Source organism: Meriones unguiculatus, chromosome 8, assembly GCF_030254825.1.
Source record: "Meriones unguiculatus strain TT.TT164.6M chromosome 8, Bangor_MerUng_6.1, whole genome shotgun sequence".
Classification (NCBI taxonomy): domain Eukaryota; kingdom Metazoa; phylum Chordata; class Mammalia; order Rodentia; family Muridae; genus Meriones; species Meriones unguiculatus.
The window spans coordinates 76824644-76837646 of NC_083356.1; the positions used below are offsets into that span (position 1 = coordinate 76824644).

The 13003-nt window shown below is 43.5% G+C and overlaps 1 protein-coding gene across 7 annotated transcripts in view; it reads left to right on the forward strand.

The window, feature by feature from the left end:
• The first annotated feature begins 1313 nt into the window (after positions 1-1313).
• The window catches only part of Mapkap1 (MAPK associated protein 1), a 212471-nt gene continuing 200781 nt past the window's right edge, over positions 1314-13003 (forward strand). For 3 of the 7 annotated variants that reach the window (XM_021645725.2, XM_021645724.2, XM_060389986.1), the window contains exon 1: positions 1586-1723. The gene's annotated coding sequence lies outside the window, so the exon portion shown is untranslated. The other 4 variants (XM_021645726.2, XM_060389985.1, XM_060389984.1 and 1 more) reach the window with 4 other exon arrangements.

Here is a 13003-nt window from a genome sequence, read left to right on the forward strand (position 1 = left end):
GAGATAGGGTCTGTCTGTGAATCTCAAGAGTCAACCAATTAGGTTAGACTGACTGGCCAGCCTGGCCCTGAGGTCTGCCCACTTCTGTTTCTCTGGGCTTGTGTGTGTGGACCACCCGATGCAGATTTTCACATGAGTCCTGGAGATCAAACTCTGGTCTTCACGCTTGCATGGCAAGTGATTTACTAGGCGATCACCCCAGCTCTCTGCTACCGATTTCCACTTCAGAATGTTTCACAAATTACCCAAAATTCTTGCCAGTCCTTAAAACGGTTGTTATCATTACTTTGTGGATGATGAGAGTGTTAACATTTTTATGATGTGTTGGGTGCTGTGCTGGTGTTTCTCATGTATCAACCAACCTATGTGATTCTTATAGCAATATTCAGAAGTTGGAACTACGGCTATCGATCGAGAGAAGGTGGAGCACACAAAGGCTCACAGAAAGTTAGAATTGGTATTTGACTTTTTAAAGAGAAATTAAATGTTTACCATTCCATCCATATATACACACATACATACAAAGTATCTTGAACATCCACCCCTACTCTCTTCCAAATTCCTGACTAACCTCCCTGTGCAAAAACTGTTTTGATTTCAATTTGTGTTGCCCATATACTCCTGAGTGTGGGGCCATCCACTGGAGATGGTTGATCTACCAGGGGCCACACCCGTAAGGTAAAAGGACTCTCCTTCCCTACAGTGGCCACTAACTGAGGTGCTGCGAATTCATGAATGTAGAGAGCCTGTCTTGTCTATAAGATGTTTGTTCCAGACCTCTGGCTCTTGCGATCTGTTTCCCTTTCCTCATGGTCCCTGAGTTCTCCGGAGTGGAGGTGTGATGGGCCCACTTGTGGGTGAGCACTCCATAGACCTTTCACCTCTGCATTTTGGCCAGTTGTGAGTTTCTTCCTAACCACCGTCTACTGCAGAAAGAGACTTCTCTGATGAGGTCTGAGAGCTGCGCTAATCGGGGTGTTTAGATAGGAATTTAAAAAGCAGTTTGATACCGTACCCATCTAGCAAAAAATAGTTGCAGTGAACTCTTCTTTCTGACTTGGAGGTTAAGATGAAGACTTTTTCCTGTAAAATTAAGAAGAAATAGCTTACGGAAAGCCCTACAATTAAGGGTAAACCGAGGTCAGTTCCAGACCGGCCTAGAGCAGCGCGCATGCGCAAGGCACTCAACAAATCCCTCCCCTTGCCCCGCCCCCCGGGAGGCCGCGACTCCTCGTTCCTGGCTCTGGGGCTTGCGCACTGCGTCCCCAGCCGGAGGCGCCTTCCCGATCAGGGACTTCCGGTATGCCGGTTGCGGTTCCGGGTCGTGGTGCGGCTCAGGGTAACAGAGCTGTTGTTGCCGGCCGGCGGCGGCGCGGAGCGGCGGGGTCATGAGGGCAAGCCCGGGGCGCGGCAGCCGAGCCGGCCGGTAGGATTGCCGGTCCCCGAGGACTTCGTGGGCGAAGGGTTCGGTGCAGGGGCCGGGAGGCGTTGGGGAGCCGGGGCCTCCCTCAGGGACGTGTCCTGGGCGAGGCGGCCCGTAGTGTGAAAGCAGCTTCAGGTAAAGGTTGCCCCAGCCGCCGCCCCCTCGCCCGCGGGACCCTGCGGCTCCTCAGCACCCCGCTGCCCGCGTTGCCCAGCGGCGCCCGTCAGGGCCGTGCTCGGTAGCCCGGGAGCATCCATTTTCTGGCCCTTCTCGAGCCTGACAGCAGGGTGTGTGACTTAGGTGAGGAGAGGCTGTGGACCTGGTGGTGTGGGGGCGGGGGCGGGGGCGCCCTTGGCTCAGGCGGTTTCAGGCCCGAAATCCTCTGTCCCGGCTCCATCCTGTGAAATCAAGTTTTCAAAGCATTGCCTGGGTAGTCCTGCAACAGTCTCGCATATTGCTTTCCTACCTAGAGTGCTGCTGGGAACTTGGATTCCGTGTTTTCTGTTTATGGGAGTGACAGGGGATGATAAAACTGGGGGATGGGTGGGAAGAAAGAATTACAGGTTTAAAAAGTGTGTAACTCGAACCAGAAACTATAAGATGAACCAGGGACCTCGAAATCTGTTACAACTTCATTTGAGTGACTGCAAATATTTGAAACTGTCATTGTCCCCACCTCTGTGCAAAGCACCATATTTGTTATTAAACCCCCAAACGACCAAGTTCACAACCTTCCTAAACGTAAACAGTAACGTGGACAGACACACCAGTTTAAAAGGTCGGCATTCACTTGACTAACCGAAAGGGTGGGTCCCTCTTGTGAACAACCACCAGAGCAGAAATAAAGTGCGTTATTCCTCAATGTTCAGAAGCCACACAAGCTGCAGTGAAAAATCTTGATCAGTGATAATCGCCCGTTTTTCAGTTACACCCCCCAAAGCTTACCCGAGTCTGGGGGTGTGCATATCAGGTGCCCTTTTTCTTTTCAGCTGTGCACTCACACCTGCTTCAGCTATTAAATGTGTATAGTGCCTGCACTGCCTCTCTGCTCCTGAGGTCCCAGGCCAGCTTTTTACAGTTAAGCTTGAAAAAGTCCCCACCACAGGCCCTTTCTCTGGATAGGTAGGCTCTCGAATCACTTTAGATTTGTTTCCAAGTACTTTAAGCATTTATTGATTTAATTACCCTTCCTGGAAGTTTCCTAGGCTCTGGTTGTTATTGATAATACTTCCCATGGTCCAACTGAAGGTGGCTTCATTTAACCAAGTAGGGACAATCCCAGCTTCGAATGATTGGTCCCCCAACCCCAGTTTTTAAGAATTCTTCTTAAGATATGTCTATGTGTCCATATGGGGTTTGTGTACATGTGAGGGCAGTTGCCCACAGAGGGCAGAAGAGAGGAAGACTGTGTCATCCCCTAGAGCTGGAGCCCCCAGTGCTGTGGGCTGCACATTGTGGGTGCTGGGAACCGAACTTGGATCCTCCATAGTAGCAGTACTGGCTCTTAACTGCTGAACAGTTTCTCCAGCCCTGGGAATGATTTCTTACCTAAATTCCCATAAATACTTGTTATTTACAGTATACCTAGAAAGCATTTCCTGTGCATGGATATAGGTCAGACATGGTATGGCAGTTCAGTATCAGACTTAGTCACTGTACAGGGAGCTCTACTGTGAGAGGAACATTACTCACTCACCGTCAGATAGAGCTGTGAGTTTTTCTGTGATATGGAAGTGATATATAGTGTTAGCTTTTGAGAGGTGACATTTGGTCAAGGGAATGAGTATAATGTGAGGTAAGTTGAACTTTAGTTTTTCTCACTTAATCATTTTAACTAAAGTTTACAGACAGGAAGATGCAGGATAGTTACATAGCTGGTATGAGACAGAGCCTGGTCTTGCCTTCTTTCTTACCATGATACTCCGTGTAAATATCTATTGAAACAACTGACTGAGAGGATGAGTAAGAACACTGAAATGGGTAGTTCAGAAAGTCCTCTAAAGGTAGACAAGTCGGGCTCTGCAGTGCAGGCCTGTCTCAGCTGCTTGGTAGGGTGAGGCTGCAGAGTACTTGCACAGATTGTTTGAGGCCAGCCTGTGCAATGGTGAAACCCATTTTTAAGAAAGACATGTTGGGCTGGAGAGATGGCTCAGTGGTGAAGAGCATGGACTGTTCTTCCAGAGGACCTGAATTCAGTTCCCAGCACCTGCATGGCTCATAACCATATGTAACTCCAGTTCCAGAGTATCTGATGCCATGTTTTTGGCCTCTGTGGTTACCAGGGAAGGCACTTGGTGTTCATGCACAAAGAATACTCATACACATAAAGTAGAGTAAAAACGGTAAATCTTAAAAAAAGGAAAAAGCATATTATCTGCCATAGCATGGAGATGATGGGTGGGTTGATTAGTGTAATAGTCGATTATGGAGGATGGATAGTCATGGTCTCTGGATTTGTATTTTGTGTGGCATGGCAACCTCATTAGCTATGTGACCTTGGCAATTTGCTTAACTCTAACCAGCATTTTCTTCATCTTGGGGATGGAGTGCTTTTTTATTTCGTGAGCTGATGTGGATTAGGAACCTGGTGGAGCCAGTGCTGTTCTACCCTGTATCAAAAACCAGAGAGAGCCTGGTGGAGCCTGAGGACCACACCTTGAGCTTGCTGCTCAGTAGTTTAGAGTTCGGATTCTCAAGTCAGTGATGCTCATCTAGTAAAGTCTGTGTAAATGCTCCAAAACTCAGGAAAATCTGAAATCACTTCTGGTCCTAAGCAAGTTGTCAGATCCACCTAGTGATAGCTGTGAGAGCTCTGGGAAGTGATCTTAGGGGGTGAGGCGGTTTCTAGTCCAGGTAAAGCAAGTCATTGCAAGTGTTTCTCAGCTGTTACAGATTTACTGGAAGTCAGTGTCCTATGAAGTCTTACTCAAATGAAATTAAAAAAACCTTTCAGGCATATCCCAGGATCTAAAAGCAGCCATTGCTGCTTTTAGCAGGCATTTGAGAGGTAAAGTGGAAGGGCTAGACTCTGAGAGCTTCAAGCCAGGCTTGAGATCAGTTTCCGCTGTACTCTGACCTGCCAGTTGATAGGGACTTGGAGGGACTGTTATTCATTCAGCAGTTCCAGGCAAAATGTTAGGCACTGGAATGCCACTAGAAGAAAGCCAAGTCCCCACTTTGAGGTCTTTGACATTCCTGTGGGGAATAAGTGTGCGCAGAGAAAATAGTCACTTTCTGTATATGCTGCCATAGTGTGCCACAGAGCCCACAGGAGGGAATGGTGACAGTGGTAGCCACTGAGTGCTTACTCATGACATTGTCCCCAAAACTGTTTCATGTCTGTCCCTGCGTGGGAGGGTGTAAGCATCCTGGTTTTATAGATTTTTCGATAAACAACTTTGCAGGGTGGGCCAGGTCAAGCCCAGAAGTAGAGTGAGTACTTAGCAGGAGCAAGGTCCTAGGCTTTACTGCCAGGAGTCAAAAAGTACACAAAACAATTCCTGAGTTTATACAATTGGTGTTTTAAGCTAGATCAGTGGTTCTCAACCTGTGGGTTATGACTCCCAAAGGCCCTTTTGCAGGGGTTACCTAAAACCGTCTGCATATCAGATATTTACAGTATGATTCAAAGCAGTAGTAAAATTACAGTTATGAAGGAGCATCAGAAATAATTTTATGGTTGGGGGTTACCACAACACAAGGAATCCTATCAAGGGGTCACGGCATTAGGAAGGTTGAAAATCACTGAGCTAAAGGATGTCTACTGGCCTTTTCAGTCCTGCAGTATCCTGCTTGTTCTTACTGTATGGATAAGGACCTGGTAGAAATGCTACAAAGAGGAGCTAGTTTTGTACAGAGCACCAGTGGAATGTCACTGCTAGGCACAGTGAGGAATGGAGGTGGCCTCTGCACTCAGAGCCTGTCAGCTAATCTAATGTTTCAGGTTCTTTTGTTTGTTTGTTTGTTGTTTTCTTTTTGGTGAGTATGCATTTTGCTTGTTGACTCAACTGAAGACTTTGGAAACTGTTCCAGTTTAGTGGATTTACAAATTTCAGACTCCGAATCTTTTAGAAATAGGTTATTCTGATGTTTTAGCTTTACTGTTAAGGATGCAACTAGATGTTAGATTGCCAGTGACAAAGAAGTCTGTTACAGTTTCCCAATGAAGGTGCCCTGCCCTGGAGTTTCTAGAACCCTTGTTAGAAGTCAGTGTATCAAAGGAAGTGTCCTGATGGTGTTATTGATAAGAAGTCACCAGTGTGAGGAATATTTTAATACTTGCTGCTCTGTTTTGCAGAATGGTCAGTGTATGGCTTTCTCACTTCATCTGGCTGAATTTCAAAGGGATGAGGTTTGAATGAGGGGACCTTGTGAGACATGGGTTTGGTGCTTGTAAATGCCGTCAACCTATCCTCCCTTTGGTCCTCTGTACAACACCATGAAATACAGTGGTATTATTCCTTTGATAATGTTTTTGCATACCATATTTCCTTTGCCTTCATAACCCCTTAGAAAAAGAAAATTAGCAGCCAGAAAAACATCCTTTTGTAGAAGGTACCTTCGTCTGAGAGGGACTCACTTCCAGAATAAGCTCACGGAGCAAGCCTTCAAAGTCTGTGCAAACCGCTTGCAGGTCCATGGGTCTTCCCTTCTCTGGATGGCAAATAATGAAATTCAAGTTTTGCTGTAATCTTTTCAGGAATTGCTGTGCTTAAAGTCACACAGCAGGGTACTGGCAGGCTCCCAGAGAGAATGTCTCATATCTCTGGTGCTCTTCCTTTGCTCTGCATGACAGGCCAGGCCCTGCCTTGTATTCTTTGTTATTGCTTCCAAGGGACCTTGGTGCTCTGCTCAAATGTGCAGTGCTTTGTTGACTATTTCTGTATGAGACTGGAAGGGGACAAGGAGTCACCCAGCAGAGTAAGGGAAATATGGTCAGGGAGTTCCCAGCCTAGAGTTTACCCTTATTTTAATCTCCTTCTTCCGCCAGGTGAAAATTAAATACTGGTCTTTTAGATCCTTGTTTTCATTCATACTCTGTTGTATAAAGAAATAACAATATAAAAATAGAGAAAATAAATCCTAAGTAGTCATTCATATTTTATCAACTAATTGGCAGCAGTCTGGGTATATCAAGGAAGTAAGGTTAAGATAGGAAACACAATTTGAATTGAAAGTAGGAAGTATTTTGTTTTTGTTTTTGTTTTGAGACAGGGTTTCTCTGTGTAGCCTTGGCTGTCCTGGACTTGCTTTGTAGACCAGGCTGGCCTCGAAGTCACAGAGATCCACCTGCCTCTGCCTCCCAAGTGCTAGGATTAAAGGCATGCACCACCACCACCATCCTGGACTGCTGCTGGCCTGGAACCCACAGAGATCCACCCACCTGCCTCTGTCTCCCTGAGTGCTGGGATCACAGATGTGTCCCACCGCTCCCAGCTAGAAAATAGTTTTAAGAAATTAAAAATGAGAAAACTGAGAGAAACCACTTCAAACAAACAAACAAAACCAACCAATCCTGAAATGTTGCAAAAAATCATTATTGGAGTTACTTCCAGTGCTTGTGCAGTAAATTGAGTGTTATGTCAGACTAATCTCTAAATGTGTGTAATGTTGAGCTCATAATATTCTACGATAGAGCATGTTTTTACAAGTATGCTTTGTTGTTGGCACAGTTAAGTGATTTGAAGGTGCATAGTTTTAAAGAAATGACAGTGTTCAACTCTTCCCCTTGCTCCTGTGGCCTTGTTCTAAGGTACTATGCTGTAAGTACTGCTTTAGCACAGAAATGGGCATGAAATCGTTTGAAAGAATGTTTCTTTTGAAAACAGCACTTTCTTTTTAAGACTTATTTATTATATATATTGTGCTCTGCCTGCATGTGTGCTGCACGCCAGAAGAGGGCACCAGATCTCACTATAGATGGTGGTGAGCCACCATGTGGTTGCTGGGAATTGAACTCAGGACCTTTGGAAGGTCAGCCAATGCTCTTAACCTCTGAACCATCTGGCTTTTATACTAGTTGTCTGTCACTGACTGTGACCTAGACAGTCTGCAGAGTGGTGTTAGCGATATCAGCCTGCAGTACTCGGGAGAACTAAAAGAGACTGTGTCAGTACTTGGTGTGAACCCCAGTGCTTTTAGAGAGATGCAAGTAGGGTCTGACATTCAGGGACATGGGACATTCAGGACTGACACTAGGGAGTAGATATGAGCAAATACGATTTTCACATCTGGATCCTGAAATTAGTCACCGTAATTTTGATTGTACTTTTTGAATTAATTAGCATACATGACTACTATGTACTATTTTTAAATTTTATTTTATTAATTACAGTTTATTCACTTTGTATCCCAGCTGTAGCCCCCTCCCAATCCCACGCTCTCTCCCTCTTCTCCTATGCCCCTTCCTCAGTCCACTGATAAGTGAGGTCCTCCTCCCCTTCCATCTGACCATAGTCTATCAGGTCTCATCAGGACTGACTTTGTTGTCTTCCTCTGTGGCCTGGTAAGGCTGCTCCCCCATCAGGTGGAGGTGATCCTAGAGCCAGCCCCTGAGTTCATGTCAGAGACAGTCCCTGTTCCCATTGCTATAGAACCCTCTTGGACACTGAGCTGCCATGGCCTACATCCATGCAGGGGTTCTAGGTTATCTCCATGCATGGTCCTTATTTGGAGTATCAGTCTCAGAAAAGACCCCTGTGCCCAGATTTTTTGGTTCTGTTGCTCTCCTTGTGGAGCTCCAGCCCCCTCCAGGTCTTTGATCTCTCCCTTCTTTCATAAGAGTCCCTGCACTCTGCCCAAAGTTTGGCTATGCATCTCAGCATTTGTTTTGATGCCCTGCTGGGTAGAGTCTTTCAGAGGCCCTCTGTGGTAGGCTCCTGCCCTGTGCCCTGTTTTCTCCCTCTTATAATGTCCTCCCCATTTGCCTTTCTGAATGAACATTGAACATCTTACTGAAGGTCCTCCTTCTTGCTTCTTCAGGTGTACAGATTTTAGAATGATTATCCTATATTATATGTCTAATATCCCCTTATAAGTGAGTATATACCATGTGTGTCTTTCTGCTTCTGGTATACCTCACTCAGATGATCTTTCCTAGTTCCCACCATTTGCCTGCAAATTTCATGATTTCCTTGTTTTTAATCCTGAGTATTGTGTAAATGTACCACAATTTCTGTATCCATTCCTCAATTGAGGGACATCTGGGTTGTTTTCAGCTTATGGGTATTACAAATAAAGCTGCTGCAAACATGGTTGAGCAAATGTCCTTGTTCTATACTTGAGCATCTTTTGGATATATGCCTAGGAGTGGTATAGCTGGATCTTGAGGTAGCGCTATTCCTAATTGTCTGAGAAAGTGCCAGATTGATTTCCAAAGTGGTTGTACAAGTTTCCATTCCCACCAACAATGGAATAGGGTTCCTCTTTCTCCACATTCTCTCCAGCATGTGTTGTCACTTGAGTTTTTGATCTTAGCCATTCTGATGGGTGTCAGGTGAAATCTCAGGGTTGTTTTGATTTGCATTTCCCTGAGAGCTAAGAATGTTGAGCATTTCTTTAAGTGTTTCTCTGCCATTTGATAGTCCTCTATTGAGAAGTCTCTGTTTAGCTCTATACCCCATTTTTTAATTGGATTACTTGATTTGTTGCTGTTTAACTTAAGTTGTTTATATATTCTGGATTTTAGCCCTCTGTCCAGGGTTGATGAAGTTCCTTTACTATGTACTGTTGAGACAAGTTTCAGTATGCTTTTTTTTGGAGTAGTTAAATAAATTTATCTGTTGAGTAACATTAGAATTTATAGTAAAGCTGGGCATGGTGCCACAAGCCTTTAGTCCTAGCACTCAGGAGGCAGAGGCAGGGAGATCTCTGAGTTTGAGGCCAGCATGACCTATTAATTTGGTACTTTTGAAACTATTTCATGCTGCTTTAGTTTTGGATATTGGAACGTCCCTTGCTGTGGGACTGTCATCCGCTTTGAGAATTCTCCTTATTCATATACACTAATGCTTTATAGTTTTTCATCATTTATGAGGGAGTGAGTGTAGGTATAACCTTATGATATGAAGTTTAAAGATTTGATGAAACTGTATATTGCTAGCAAAAATTGGTAGTGAGAGGGTCACCTGTCATTACGTGTCTGACTGTAAGTTAGTAAATTTGGTAAAGTTTCTGAAAAGACCTTGAGCGGTATTTATTTCAAGCTTTATGGTAGAGTTATGAATGCAGTTAAGCTTGTAGTTTTGGTTATTAAAAATCTCTGTTAAAGGATTATAAATGTAAAAAAATGTTTTTGTCACGGATTTTTCCTGCAGCTGGGCATGATGGTCTACATGTAATTCCATTGCTTGTGAATCTGAGGCAGGAGGATCATGAACTTGAGGGCCCTTGGGCTACATAGTGAGAGTCTCAAAAAAAAAAAATCATGGAAGAATAGCATTTATATTGGGTACTGGTGAGTACATGCTGGCTATCATTTGTTCAGTGCCAGTGGGATGGGAGTAGGCCTGTGACAGCTTAGTCTTTATTTCCAGGTGACTTATGTGCCTTCTGGAAGTTAATGTTGCTAGTGGATCAAGTTGATAAGAGTTTGTGAGTTTCGCTAGGGGAGGTGGCACATGCTTTTAATCTCAGCACTCAGGAGGCAGAGGCAGGTGGATCTCTGTGGCTTGGAGACCAGCCTGGTCTACAAATCAAGTTCTAGGACAGCCAAGATTACACAGAGAAACCCTATCTTAAAAAACAAAAACAAAAAAACAACAAGAGTTTGTGAGTTTAAAGCTTATATATTGTGAAATGCTTCTTTGATAGAGAAAATAAGTTGTGTTAAAAAACAAAACAAAATAAAAACACCCAGGCTGACTAAGAGCTGGCAAGATGGCTGAGTGAGTAAGGACACTTGCTTCCAAGTCTGATAAACTGAGTTCAATTCCCAGGACCCATATGATGGTGCACAGGGCTAGGGCGATGGGACAAATACACAAGGTCAACTAAGGTACAACATAGTTCTGTGTATTTGGTTGTGTGTGATGTGCGTGTGGGTGCATGTGCCATCGTACCTGTGTGGAGATGAGAGGACAGCTTTACAGTCAGTTCTTGCCTTCAGGGTTTGAGTTCATTAGGCCTAGCAGCAAGCTCTTCCTAATAGCCCATGATTGAGAGGCTCTAAACCAGAAGTGGTTCAGTTGCTCTACTCAGGTTGACATTGTTACAGTAAGAATGAAGTAAAGCAAAGGAAATACTTGGTTGTGGCTGTACAGTTGCCCTATCTGATATCTTTCGTGGATGAGACCCTAGTTACGGAATTACGGGTTAGATGTAGCTGTAGATCACTGGCTGAGCTTAGATTCTGGTTTGCTGTAAAGTAAGCAAGCATTTAGGAGAAATAGATCAAGTCAAGTTTTGCTTATGTTTACAAAACAGGCTAGGTGAAAGTCACCTATGTGGCCTAATTGATTTTGCTCAGGGTGGTCTTTATTTTAATTTACTTTCAAAAAATTCCATCTTTTTTTATTCAGTAAGAAAACATTGAAGATGAGTTTATTTTTTAATTTTTATAGTGTTAGTAAGAATATGAATATTAAAATGACATGATGAATTGTTACCTTAGACTCTTCCAATTATGTATTTCACAAATAAAGTACTGTCAGCCTGCACATTAAGTATTATTACCAGTTAGGTACTTTTTAAAACTGTGCATGGTCATTTTTGTGTATGTGGTATAAAAACATGCACAAAATTTAACAAGTGTGAGCGTATTTAAATTAGGAAAATACCAGGCAAGTTTCCTTTGTAAACTGCTCTGTCCAAAGCATTCTGTGTATTATCAGAATGAAAAATGACAGCGCTTTGTCATCTGCTCAAATTGATACTGCACTCTTCAGGATGACAGCTGAAAAGGCCCACAGGTGCCATATAAAGAGGTGACCATGTTGTCATATTTCATTTCGGCATCCCTCTGCAAAGCCATAATTACCTAATTAGGTTGTTAATTAGGAGATTAGCATTTTACTATATTGATAGAATGCTCTTTACTGGTGTGGAGCTAGATACAGATTTGTCTGCCCTGATTTATAATCTCTGCCTGTTTTGTACTTATTTATTTGCTTAAGATCCTTGTGTGGAGCAATTGAGTTTATCTGAGAAACAGTTTGTTTACAAGCTAATGAAGCTTTGATAACTCATTGAAGTTGCTGAGCGAAGGTATGAATGGAATTAAAGAATGGCCACAGGTGAAAGGAGATTATAAAAATTCTGAATTGATAGAACTTCTATTAGCATAGGCAAAAAAAAAAAAAAAAAAAGAATTCAGATTGTTGGATTAAAGTCCAAAATGCAAAACCTGAGTGTGAAATGAGTCCTAAACTAGGTGAAGGACATTACTTTAGTAGTATTGAATGATGCAGTACTTTCATTCATACCTGACTGTAGCTCAGAAACTGAAGTTTGCTCAGTGACATAAGAATATCTCCTTCCTTAGTCCTGAGTGAGGCTTTATTTCACTTGTACCATCTATCTCTTGGTCTGTGCTGGAGGCATTTTCTTACCATTCTTTGGCCTGAGTCCTCTGGAATTTGAAGTATTTTATAGTAACCTTATGTTGGTATTTGGATTATATAGTGTGTCTATTCTTTTCAGGGACCAGGGCCATTTCTTCCTTTCTCAGTCTAGTGCCTGTACTTGGTATTACAGGCGCCTTTCCTACCTGCCCAGTTTAGAGCCCCTTCCTCTAAGCCAGTGGTCCTCACCCTTCCTTGTGCTGCAGCCTCTGAATACAGTACCTCATGTTGTTGTGACCCACAACCATAAAATCACTATTATTGCTACTTCATAACTAACTTTGCAAATGTTATGAATCATAAGGCAAATATCAGCTATACAGATGGTTTTAGGCAACCCCCTGTGAAAGGGTCACTTGACCCACAGGTTGAGGAACACTGCTTTAATTAGTAGTTTAGCTGCTGTCTTTTCCTTTGAGAAAAGAATATATAGGGTCTTTCTGTGTAGCCTTGCCTGGCCTAGAACTCACAGAGGTCCACCTGCCTCTGTTTCCCAGGTGCTGGGATTAAAGGTGTGTACCAGACAGGACTCAGAAGGGTAAAGAAGACAGGTGACAGGGGAGAGGATTTTCAGAGAGAAGTTTCTGTTCAAGGTTGGTGAGAATAAAGCTCAGTATGGGTGGAATAGAAAGCATTAAGTGGTGAGTGGGAAATGAGGCTCTTTGGTAGGCAAGGTTCAAGCGCATGAAGGAGTTTCAGAAGTCAGTGAAAGTCTTTAGGACAGGTTGGGAAGCCATTTGAATAGCATAGGTGAGACACCTTAGCTGGCTTAGGTTTTTGAAACAATGAGACAATGAGTTTGAAAGAGAAGAGCTAGAATGTACAGGGTTCTGATTAGATGCCCTTGGGATCCATGGAAAGGAAAGAGTAAAGGCTCCTGGTTTGGTAGTCCGTTCTTTGTAATTTTATGTACTCTGAGAATATATGTCTAGGTGGATCATATGAGACCCAAGTCTTACTTCAGTTTTGACCCCAAGAAAATTAGCAGTTAATTTTCTTTCAGGCAAGCTGGGAAGGATAT